Here is a 12350-nt window from a genome sequence, read left to right on the forward strand (position 1 = left end):
ATTGCTTTTTCTACGTTGCGATTGTTGAAAATTTTGAAACTGTAGAGAGAGCTATAACAACACAGTGCCTCCCTTCATGACATTAGTCTGTGCACAACTACATAAAAGGAGGTGGATTTGTGTGACCGTTTCCTTGTGTATTTCATTTTAATTGATAAACTCTGTGTGGTTTCCCCTCAGATTTTGTTTCAATATTATCGTTTTAGGAAATCCATATATAGTTTGGGGTACAGTTCTGATCTTGACTCACTGGGGGTTTGAGAGGCCACAGATGTGGGAAGGTTTGGCGTGCCATTGACTAGCACTTTTCCTTCACCGTGGAGTCCTGGATCTGGGGTGTGCTGAGCAGGGTCCAGGGTGGCCCTCCATACCCGGCAACACCTCTGAGTGTTCAGTCCCTCCTGCGCAAAGGCTCGGGTGGGGCATGGCCCAGTGAGGGAGGTGGGCTGGGAGTCGGGGCTTGGGGCTCAGGCGTTGGCTCTGCCCCAGTGACACGCTTGATGCCCTCATCTGGACACCGGACCTAGTACATCCATCCTGTCCCCTGATTGCAGATGTCACAGTCTCAGATGGGAAAGGGAAGGTGGAAGACCCCAACCAGGTTTGTTTGTTTGTTTATTTATCATATTTTGATTTTTTTATCCATTGTACACAAATGGGGTACAACTTCTCATTTCTCTGGTGTGCACGAAGTAGAGTCTTACCGTTTGTGGAATCATACGGGGAAGGAGAGATCATTGCCCGACAAGGTCTCAATCCCCATGCGCACACCTTGCAGGGATCCTTCCTGCTGCAAGTGCTGGCCCTGACTGAAACCCCAGCAAAATGCCCGTGAGCCCTAAGCAGGTGGACGCACAGCGGGACCTGGTTAGGCCAGATTCCTTGGTGTGGGGCAGGGGCAGAGGGCTCCCTGGTCGAGAGGAACCGTTCTGCCAGTCTGCAGGACACTGTGTATGTAGGGTGATCTTCTAGTAGGTTCTTGTCCTAACACAGAAACACAGAACCTCACCCCTGGGAAATTTTCCCATGCTGCCTTTCAGAGCTGCGACTGAAAGCATGGGGTTTATCTGAGGCATAAAGCATTCCGAGGGCTAAACCCTTGTGAATCAGTTGTGGGCTGTGACAAACTGCCCGAGCCTCAGTTTCCTCAGCTGTGAAATGGGGAAATGGCAGCACCTGCTTGGCAGGTTTTCACAATGGCAGCAGAACAAGGTTCTCTTCTCTTGGCAGTGTGTCCAGCCAAACCCCTGCCCTTCTGTCCACCCGTGGGCACTTCCTGTCCACTGAGACTCTCCTCCCAGAACTTGGGTTCTTGATCTTCCTTCCCTCCCTCCCTCCCTCCTTCCTTCCTTCCTTCCTTCCTTCCTTCCTTCCTTCCTTCCCTCCCTCCCTCCCTCTTTCCCTCCCTCCCTCCCTCCCTCCTTCCTTCCTTCCTTCTTTTTCTTTCTTCCCTCTCTATCTCACTCTCATTTTTTAACCAGAGATTGAATCCAGGGGAGCTTAGCCACTGAGCCACATCCCCAGCCCTTTTTTAGATTTGATTTAAAGACAGGGTCTTGCTGAGTTGCTTAAGGCCTTGCTAAGTTGCCGAGGCTGGTCTTGAACTTGTGATCCTCCTGCCTCTGTCTCCTGAGTTGCTGGGATTGCAAGTGTGCCCCGCTGCGCCCAGCTGGATTCTTGGTTTTTCAAAGGCTGAGCTCAGGTATAAGACAGGAAGGTTTGAAGACTGAGTTCCTCCAGCTCTCTTGGGTATGAGAAGCTTGTCTGGACTGAGTGGGCAAAGCAGGGGCGTCCTGCCAGGGGCCTGGGAGGCGACCTGGACCTACCTTCTCAGGTCAAATCTGCAGAGGGGGCTGGTGGTAGATGTCAAGCAGAGGAAATTGTGTCTCACCTCCAGCAAAGAGCCCAAGGAAGCAGCAGGACCCCAGGGAGACGTCTCCAGTCTACTAGAAAGTCTTACTGCCGAGGGGAGTCTCCAAAAGTAAGGAGCCCCTCCCTGCCCTGCCACAGCACATGGCCTGCAAGGATTGGGCTTGAGATCACCTTGGGACAGTCCCAGCTAGTGTGGTGCCCCGTGCAGCAGGTACCAGAGCAGCAGGGACGGATGGTGCCCTGCCCACCCTCAGCAGACCTTGGCTCCACCCTGGGCACCTGGCATCCACTGAGACTTATTTCCTTGTGGAATCCTGGCTGTGAGGGTCTAGGCAACCGAGTCCTCCTGAGTTTGGACTGAGGAATCGTGATGCCTGTCATAAGTCCACCGTCCTCCAAGGGGAAAGGGGCTTTGACAGGGAAGTCATTTTCCATTCGGAGGAACAGACCCCTCACAGCGTTTCCCGGCCCCCACTCTGGGGCCTGTGATCTGACATGCCTGTGGACGTGTGAGCGCCTGGCAGTGCCCAGGCACGTCCTGGATGCTCCCCGAGGGTGGACATGTGTGCACTCTGCCATCATCTGCCTCAGGGGCAGCAGTGTCCCTGGGCCTGGAGGGAGGGGCCCTTCCTCTGCGAGGTTCTGCCCAGAGCTGCCCACGTGCTTTACCTGTGTTGGCTGCTTAGTTGGTGCCCTGCCTCCAACCCCCTGCCCCCTCCCCAGTGTCCAGCAGTGGGACACCTGGCGCCTCCAAACACCAGGCTGCGCCATCTGCTGCGCGCTCAGCGCCGATCCTCGTTTCCCCAGAGGCCTTTGGTGCTGACTCCTGACTCCCCTTCGTGCAGCCGCCCCTGCGTCTCTTCCCCTCCTGCCTTCCTCCCTCCCTCCCTGCCTCTTCCCTCCTTCCCATTCCTGTGTCTCCTTCTCCTTCCTGCTTCTCTGGGTCTCACCCGCTGCTTCTCTCTCCTCTCTCGCTCCCTCCTGGGTCGTTCCAGAAACATACCCATATATGGCCTCCATGTCAAGGATCACAACTGGTGACATCACGTGAGGGCCAACGCTCCGAGATGCTCTCCCAAGTGAGTCCGGCTCTAATCCACCCGGCCGGCTCCTCCATGCAGCCTTCGAGCAGGAAATCTGAGATTGGGAACATCGTATAGTTTGGCTTGTCATCCATGGTCATGAGGTGGGCCCGAAATAAACTCCCTACTTCAAATGAGCACGTCACAGAGCTGCCTGGCACAGCAGCCAGAAGCGCCAGGCCCGGGCAGAGGGACAGAACCCAGAGCCTGTTCTGAATCCACACACTCAGGGACATTCTCGTCGTTGCCCCTGGCTCGATCAGTCCCTGTTTCCAAGCCTAACAGGTAATGTGTGCATCCAGCCTGCCCGTGCAGACCTGGCCAGCTCTCCCGCTGGCTGGGACTTCTTGTCGCTCTGTCTGCTCCTGTTCTCTGGAGTCCTGCAGCATGCTGGCGACTTTGGTTTGGGGTCTGGGGGACAGAGAACTGGCCATTTGCATGTGCTTATCCGTTCTTCTGGAGGAGGCTTGCTTAGCTTGTCACTCTGCTGTGCACGTCTAAAAATGGAAATGGAAAAGGAGTTGTCACTGATGCTTCTGCCGGGTCCATCGGTCTCTGGCAATAGCTGTCTGACTGATGTCTTTGGGGACTGTTTTGAGATTAGGTGAATAGATACTTCCACACAGGGGAGTCAAGCGGATGAGCATCCCCAGGGGGCTTGTGCCTGCACAGGAGTGTGGGTCATAGCTACCAAGATGCCGTGGGCTCTACCTGCAACTTCATGGGGTTCAGGAGAGGAAAGGGGGAGAAGTGTTCCCAGGTGAGGTTCAGTGGCTGTGGGGTAGCGAGCCAGCAGACTGCGTATGTGTGTACTCACACGCACACACGAGGGCACGTTTAAAGAGGTGATGTCCTTTGGAAGTACAGGTGGGACGTCATCAGGGTGGGGTGAAGGCCAGGGGTAGGAGCAGCTGGGGCACAGCAGACAGACGGGGACCTGGAGGATGGTGGAGGGGCACTGGGGCTGCTGAGAAAGGCGTCCCCAAGGTGAGAGGGGGCGGTAAAGTCCACAGGAGGCTGGAGGAGGTGCTCCTTCCAGGCCGAGCGAGAGGACAGAGCATATTCTAGAAGTTTTCTAGCAGAGGAGAGGTGGGTGGGATCTGAACTCGGGCCTCTCCTGCGGAAGGCAGGGGACAGGTTGGCATGAGGAGACGGGAGGGCGGGAACGCAGGGAAGTGACAGAGGCTGCTGGCTGGCCCCGTGCAGGGCAGGAGAGCCCTCCTCCCGGAAGGAAGAGCCCCTCTCATGAGGTGGGGGCTTCAGGGACTTCGAAGGGGTCCAGCCAGCTGGGACGAGCGGCACAGCCTCCTCCAGGGGCTGGCAGGGACCCCACAGAGCCACCCAGTCTGCTTCCTCTGTTCGTGCACAGACCGGCCAGGGCGAGGGACCTGGGTCGGGGGTCTTCTTCCTCCCTGGGGTGGGGACCACTGTCATAGTCCCAGCAGCGCCAGGAGCTGTTGCTGAGCACTTGAGATGACCAGGCAGGGGCCCAGGCACTTGTGCGAATCTTCTCGTTAACTCTTCCCGGGTCACTATGAGCTAGAGAGGATTGCTGCTCCCATTTTTCAGATTTGAAAACAGGTTATGAGAGGGCGAGACTTGCCTGAGGCTAGACAGCTACAAGGTGTTGGAGGCAGGACTCGAACCCTGGCCTCGGAGCCTCCAGGGCCTACATTCTAAGTCACCACCTCCTCTGGCCTCCCTGGGGACCAGGGCAGTGGGAATCAGCAGCTTCGTGCACCCAGCCAAAATATCCTTGGCACTACCAAAGCATCATAAGGTGCCCATATATCGTGCACAGGCAAGATCTAAAAGAGTGTTCCAGAAGGAGGCACAAAAATATCCCTGGGCCTGCCCAGCGGCCTTCCACTTCTGGGCTCCGAGGGCCTGAAAAGTCCAGGCTGCCTGGAGGCAGCGGCTGTCAGAGATCTCTGCGTCTCTAGGTCTCTGCTCAGCACCATTCACTGATTTTAGAATAATCATTGCTCAAGAATATAAGCGAAGTCCAAATCTCGGGGTCAAGAGGAACGTCTGGCGGAGGTGATGATGAAGTAGAAAACAGATTCCTAACTTGCCTGTCTGGGTTTCATTTTAAAGAAAGGAACACAGGACAGAGAAGGGTAGCAGGAGAGAGGAAGGAGGGAAAGAGGGAGAAGGAGAAGATTTAAATGTGCAGAGACGGGAAAATCTGAACCTAGAGGAGAGAAGGCAGAAGAAAGGAAGGAGGCCCCAGGTCTGGGGAGGGAGCTAGCTGACAAGACTCCAGCCAGGCCTGCGTTTGGGTGGCTGGGGGTGCCCCCCGCCGCGCCCGAGCCTGCACCCTCTGCTTCCAGAACCCCTGTGTCCTGCCGCCCAGGGGCCCAGATGAGGGTCCACAGCCTCGCAGTGCCCATGGGGCAGAACAAGTGGGCACCTCTGGAGGCTCAGAGGTGGACTGGCCAGCCCCACCCACCCATCCATCTCTGCCACCCCTGGCTGCTGGCACAGCTGGCAGAGACTGGCATTCCTAGAGCCCTGACAGAAACTGGGTCGGGGCCTGGAATGCTGTGTCCAGCACTGTATGTGTCTGAGCCACACTGCTGGGTCTGGCTGCAGGGAGGACAGGGGCTGGGACCCTGGCCAGTCCCTGCAGGGCCAGGAGGCAGGGGAAGGGCCCCCTCCACCCAGGAGGCTGAGATGAAGGTGACCCACAGGCCTGTTGCTCAACAGCGTGGGCCCAAAGAAATAGGATGGAAACTTGGCGCACATCCACGCTTTTCTCAGCTTCTGCCCGCGGGCCAGCCTGACTGGGCCTGTGGGTCTGCGCGGGACTCACGCTCCTCCTCAGAACAGAATGTTTGCCCCAGAGAAGACAGGAAGAGCTTTTGTTCCTGGTTTTTCTTCTTTCCCCCTCTCCCTCTCTTTCTGTGCAGCTTCCTCTGTTCCTCACAGTGGCCAATAAACAAATAAGCCACCAAGATGTGTTGTTAGGGTCCCGCACTCTGCAGAGAGACACCCAGATTTGGGTCAGCTAGGGGAAGCCAGGGGCACTCCATTCAGTGGGAGCCTTGGCCTCAGTTTCCCCTCCCGTGCCACGGGCAGGGTCTGGGTCGTGGCGGAGAGGGAGCCGAGCCAGGGTTGCCCAGGTTCAAGGCCAGCTGCGTGCTCTCTCTGTGCCTCAGTTTCCCACCATGCAAAGGGCAAAGAGGCCCTGCATGGGGAGGTCTGCAGTCTGAGCAGGTCCTCTGGGTCCTCCAGCAACTCCGGCCCAGCCTCAGAAGGCCCAGGAGCCTTCTGTCGGCCGCTGGGAGGGCACGCAGACTTTAGGTGTCGAACAACGGCTTCGGGCTCCCAGAGGCTGGGAGGCCCTGGGAGAGGCCTGTCAGCTCTGGCCCCTGCCAAGGCCGCCCGGGGCTTTGACCGGGGCCCTTCCAGGGGGCTGAGGGCTGGGGGGCTTGTGTTCCTTCCTGTCCCCCTCCAAGACCAGTCACTCCTTCTCCAGGGCAGAAATCCCCCAAGGGGCGAGATTTAGTCAGACCCCTTGCCATGTTCAGAGGGTCAGGTGAGAGAGGGGACGAGCAGCCAGAGGCGGACCCCTCTGCCCTTATGTCTGCTCCTCAGTCTCCCCAGCTGCACAATGGGGAGCCAGCACCCCGGTACCGAGAAGGTCAGAGGACTCTGCTCATGACTGGCTAGGACGCTGTCCAGGGACCCCAAGGACCAGCTTATTTTTTATTGTTTAGACTTTAAAGCAACAGAACCCAGGAAGGGGAAAGGATGCCTGGCTGTCTTACATCCACAAGTCCCATCTGGAAGGACCCCTCTGGATCCTGGGGCAGGTGGATCAGAAAAATGGTTTTGTTTTGTTTTGTTTTGTTTTAAGAGACAGGGTCTCACTGAGTTACTTAGTACCTTGCTTTTGCAGAGGCTAGCTTTGAACTTGAGATCATCCTGCCTCAGCCTCCTGAGCCGCCGGGATTACAGGCGTGTGTGTCCAGCAGAAAGATGGGTTTTGACAGAAGGAGAGGGCATTGGACAGAACAGGGCTGAGTGCCCCAGGGCCAAGCTAGTCTGTGAGGGTCCCCTCTTCCTCCTGTGTCCCCAGGCTCACCTGGCAGCCTGCTTCTTGGACGGCCTCTGGCTAGGGCTGTGCAACTTTGGAGAGACCCCGAAACTCCTGGAATTGATCTAGAGATAGCACGTATGCATGTGTACTATATATACCAGAATCTGTGAGACTTCGGGTCCAGGACTCCCCAGATGTCCAAATCTGAGGATGACCAAGTCTCTGCTGTGAAAGGTCAGGGTGTCTGCACAGGACCTGTGCACGTCCTCTGGATACTTCACACCATCTCCAGATGACTTACAATATCGCATTCGGTGTAAATGCGGGGCGTATAGTTGCTGTGCTGTCGTTTGCAGAATAGTAACAGGGAAAAGGTCGGTGCTCAGAGTCATGGAAGCAGGAATTTTTCCTGAATATTTCTGACCCCTGGTGGTTCAAACACACGGATACAGAACCCACGGATACAGAGGAGGACTGAATAAATATACACATACATACGTATTATATAAGGAATTAGGTTATATGAAGATGGTTCCAGCTGCAAACATATGCAAGAGCATCCGTTACCATATAGACACGTGTGTATACACTACACGTACCTCTTCGGTCTTCGATTTGACTCCAGCCTTCACTTAAATCTTAAAAAACAGCAGGAAGTTGCTGTTAGTTAGATGAGAGCTTAGACGAGAGTGACATCAGGGGCGACCTCCAGGCTCCTCCTTGCCACCTTCTCCCTGGGCGTGCCTCAGTTTCCCCATCTGCAGGATGGGAGCAACAATGCCTTCTCACGGATCCATGGCGTGAGCAGGCAAGTGAACTGCAGGCATGACTACCTGCTGCCTTCTCCTGTAGCAGGGAGGGTGGCCTGAGGGTGGCAGGTGGCTCAGAGCCATAGGTGCTGCCCGAGCACCAAGGTGAGCAGCCCTCCCCGGAGGCTCGCGCCCAAGATGGACAGGGAAGCCCTAAGCTGCCCCGCACACCTCCACGCCCTGTGCCGCTAAGGGATTAGGGGACACCTCAGCTTGTTTTCTGTGAGGGGAGCGAGGGAGAATCCCCCACCACCCTGAAAGCAGCTGGCGGGTGTGCAGCCTCCAGGCAGGAACGGGTGGCCCTGGCCACCTGCCTTCTGGGGTCAGAGCAGAGCCGCAGCATCCTGGCAGCCAGTACGGCCCGTCGGCACACTTCCCAGGGTGTCCCGAACCTGCTGTCCCTCGGGCAGCCAGTAGGTGGCAGAGCTGGGGCGAACTCCGGGCAGTGGGGCACCAGGCCTCACTGTCACCAGCCACCCCTGCCAGGGGAAGGACTGGGCCTCCGCAGGCGTGATTCCCATGGTGACCCTATTGTTTATTTACCGTCCATCCTGCAGTTACTAGACACCTGTGGTGTACCTGGCCTTGGGTAGGCCTGGGGTCAGGACAGATAGGTGGCTCTTTGCAAATTTCTGGATTCTAGAGGGAGGCAGGTCCCTTGCAGGCGGCCAGAGCCATGTGAGGCTCCCCTTGGAGACAGCTCGGGACACCTCCGCCTTCCTCTTTGGGCCCAGCTGAGGCCCTCAGCCTTTGGCTTCTTGGGCAGTCGCCCCTCTAGCATCCTCAGGGACGAAGTGAAGATCTTCGTAACTGCTTTCATGGGGGGCAGAGTCACAGGGGCTGGAGGGTGCAGGGACTCGGTGGCGAGCGCATGTGAGACGCCGGGCTGTGGCCGGAGGGGAGGCTCCTCCTCACGGACCTCTGCCACGCAGGCTGGTGGCACCTTCCAGGGACGCCACGAGGCCGTCTCCTGGGGCCAGCTGGAGCTGTTGCACAGGGCAGGTCACGAAGCAGCGTGTGGAGTCAGCGCTGGGCTCAGATTCCAGGTTCTCCGGTTATTTTTTGCAGGCCTCTTAGAATCTCGATTTCTCCATCTGTGAAATGGGCATCGTAGGAGAATCTGTTTCTTGGGAGGATGGGCTGGGATCCTGGGTGATACTTTGTCCCTCTTCTGGCCTCAGTTTCCCTCCTTTTTATGTTGCACAGTTCGATTTCTGAGGCCTCTGCCTGAGGCTGGGCTACCTTCCAGGCTGAGTCCTGGAGGGAGGCCAGGAGCCCCGAGGGACCCTCTGGGAGGCCGATTGGGATTAAAAATAGCCCTTTCCCAGGGCAAGCAGGAGGGCAGTGAGCGCTGCCTGGCCACTCTAGGGGCCGGCAGACGGGTGTTCAAGGGCTGGCCAGTCCAGAGCCGCCTGGGCAGGGAGACCAGGCCTCCCTGGGCCTCCAGGAGCTCCTCTCAACCTCGTGTGGCACCCCAAGTGTGGACTGCAGGGGCCCCACTTCCCAGGGGCGGGTAGCTCCCACGGGGCTCCTAGAATTCACGTGCCAGGTAGTCAGAGCAGCTCCTGGGCCCTCCACAGCCAGGGCTCTTCCAAGGGGCCTCAGTTTCCACATCTGTGAAATGGGCAGAGGAGCAAGGCCCCTGGCCGGCCCTGGCTGTGGGGCTCGGCTCCCAGGTAGGACCGTATGCGCGCTCATTGGGGACTGCAGGGGAGGAGGTGGTTCCCTGGAGGTCCTGCTAGAACCCAGGGCAGCGGGACGTGGCTGGAGGGGCGGAGCGGGAGTGAGAGCGGGCAGCCCCTCAGCAGGGAGGCGGCCCGCTCTGGTCCTCAGTCCGCCCTGCCCTGCAGGCTGCCCGATGGGGCTCCTGCGTCAGGGAGGCAGCGCTGTCCCCATGCCGCTCCCCTCGTGAGCACCCCCACACTCCTTTGCTCCCGCACGGTCCCTGGGCAGGCGGAAGCATCTCCTCTTCTTCCCCTGAACCAGGGGCCTGGAAAGGGAAGGTGACTTGCCCTAGGTCACGTAGCCAGGAAAGGGCAGAATTGAAAGTAGCCCTAGGGTTCCCACTACCCAAGCCCATAGTCCATCCACTGTCACCTGGTTCCATGTTCCCCTGTGTGAAGGACATGTCGAAAGGTCGCCTTTAGAACCAAAGGAGCGCTGGAAAACTTCTAGCCTCGAGTCTTTGTTTTGCAATGGGAAAGCTGAGGCCCAGAGAGGGACAGGAGGTTAGCCAAGGTCACACAGCACCCTAGCACTGTCATGGAGAGTATAACTTGGGTCCCCTACTCTTAGTCCATGTTCTTCCCTCTTGCCCTCTGCTTTTAACGGGCACCTTTGCATGGGAGCCCATGGTGCCATGTCAGGCACTGGACACCAACACTTCTGCTTAGGCCCTGCCCTACCCCGGAGAGGGTACCATCAGATCCCAGCTCTGGAGAGATCAGAGTGTCTTCCTGTGGCTGGGCAGAGCCCCCTCTCCAGCCCCCGAACTGACTCGGAACTTACAGCGACCTCAGCCTCAAGGAGTCAGGGAAGAGGCTGGGGCCAGGCCTGGGCCAGAGGCTGGGCGGCCCGCAGACTGCACAGGTGGCCCCAGCAGGGCTGGGGGTGGCAGAGTACAGGCTCCCGACCACCAGGCCATTTAACAAATGGAAAACTGAGGACCCCAAAGAGGAAGGGGGAGCTCGTGGCAGATGGAAGACATGAGCCCAGGTCTTCCGGGACCCAGCCTGGACGGTGTCCACAATGAACAAGAACTGTAGCTTTGACGTACTAATCAAGACCCAACATCAGGTACAAGGTGATTCTGAGGTCACGCTGCCCCTCGCCCACCTAGTGTGGAATGCAGTTGACCTGGAACAGTGGCTTCCAGCCCTGACGCACACCAGACCCTCAGAGACCCCAGACAAGGCTGGGCTGGCTGCACTTCCCAAGGCTTTGAGCACATTGGTCTGGGGAAGACCGGGGCCTCAGCTAGGACTCCTGAGAACCTCTCAGTCAGGCCTAAGAACCATCTGCTAAGAGGATTTCAACAGCACAAAACAGGACACTCAACCCGTATTGGCTTAACCCTCAGGGACCTTCCATCTTTATCTAATAAGTCGGCTGGGGTGGGCACCCCAGGACGGGCTCAGTAGCTCAATGATAGTGAAGAACCCAGAAGACCTGGCATTCATTCATCTGTCAGACTCGTTTACCTTTCTCTCTGCCAAGCTCATCGTATCAATCTATCATTCACTCTGTCAGACGCATGGTCACAAGAAGGCTGCCACTGCTCCAAGCATGAAGTCCTCCAGGGAAAAAGCAGGGACCGGGCGTGGGAGTCATCTTCTTCACTACCTCTCTCTCTTCCTTAAGGAAGAAAGTCCTTCCTGGGAACATCGAAGCAGAATTTCTATATATCTCTTTGAACAAAACTAGGCTACAAGCCCATTGCTAGACTAGGCAGTGGCCTAGAGCCTGGGATTGTCCCAGCTGTCTCGGAACGATCATGATTTATCCCCGAGACAGGGCGCGCTGTTGCCTGCACAAAGCCAGATCCCTGTCGGGGGGTGTGGCTGTAGGGTGGGCCATTGATGGGCTCCGCCCTGTGGTAATGAAGACATTTGCTCAGTCGTATCATGAACTCTAACCTCTAAGGAGGGCCCAGGGTCAAGTCCACACTAAGCTACAGACTGCAGCTCAGGAGAAAATGTCTGCTTTGCACAAGATTCCAGTAGGCTTCTCGGAAGAGGGGCGCTGGCTCTGGCCCCGAGAAGTGAGGAGCCCCAGGGAGGCAGAAAGGAGCTGGGCAGTTCTGGAAGGCCAGGGGAGGGCACCGAGCCAGGTTTTGAAGGGAAGGAAGCCCAGGCAAGAGCACAGGCTTTACTCTGTTGTGCAGAGGAGGGTCTTGGTGAGGCCTGGGCACTGGGGCAGGGAGGCCACAGTGGAGGCCGGGGAAGGGAAGGGAAGGCCTGAGCCATCAGGCAGAGGGGAGCCATACCAGGGAGGCCCTGCTCCCTCCTGCCATCTTGGGGTCTGCAGCCTCCTCGCTGTTGGGAAGAGCCGGGTGGCTGAGTGAGGGCTGTCATTTACTGGGACTTTACAGAGCGAGTGCCAATCTTGGGGTTGTTACTAGGATCAACCAAAAGAATTGCTCTGAGGGGCTCAGCAGGGGTCCCCAGCTCCCATGTGAGTGGCCTTCAGGGGGCTCCCTGACTCCAGCCCCCACCCTCCGCCTCTGCCTTCTGGATCTTTCTTAAGTGGTGGTTCCAGTCACCTGGTTCCAGGCTCTTCAAATAGCAACACGCTCACTGCACCGACAGGGACGGACCTCGGAGGCCCGGGCACCGCGGCTCTCTGGTTCTGTTTGCTCTCCTCTCCGTGGCTTGGCCCGGGCGCGGTGATGCTCTTCCACAGAGACACACAGCCTCCCACGCCGCGTGACCTCCCAGATGGAGGAGCGGCGGAGCCTGGCCTGCGGCCTCCAGGGTCCTGCCAGTCACTCCCGCCCTCGGAGCAGCATCTCCCGGGCACCCCGCTGTGGTGCCCTCCTGAGCC

The 12350-nt window shown here is 57.8% G+C and overlaps 1 protein-coding gene across 1 annotated transcript in view; it reads left to right on the forward strand.

The window, feature by feature from the left end:
• The first annotated feature begins 3018 nt into the window (after positions 1-3018).
• The window catches only part of ASB2 (ankyrin repeat and SOCS box containing 2), a 36012-nt gene continuing 26680 nt past the window's right edge, over positions 3019-12350 (forward strand). The window contains exon 1 of the mRNA XM_079126716.1: positions 3019-3239. The gene's annotated coding sequence lies outside the window, so the exon portion shown is untranslated. The remainder of the gene's footprint in view (positions 3240-12350) is intronic.

The sequence above is a fragment of the Sciurus vulgaris genome (genome assembly GCF_902686455.1).
Source record: "Sciurus vulgaris genome assembly, chromosome: 2".
Classification (NCBI taxonomy): Eukaryota; Metazoa; Chordata; class Mammalia; order Rodentia; family Sciuridae; genus Sciurus; species Sciurus vulgaris.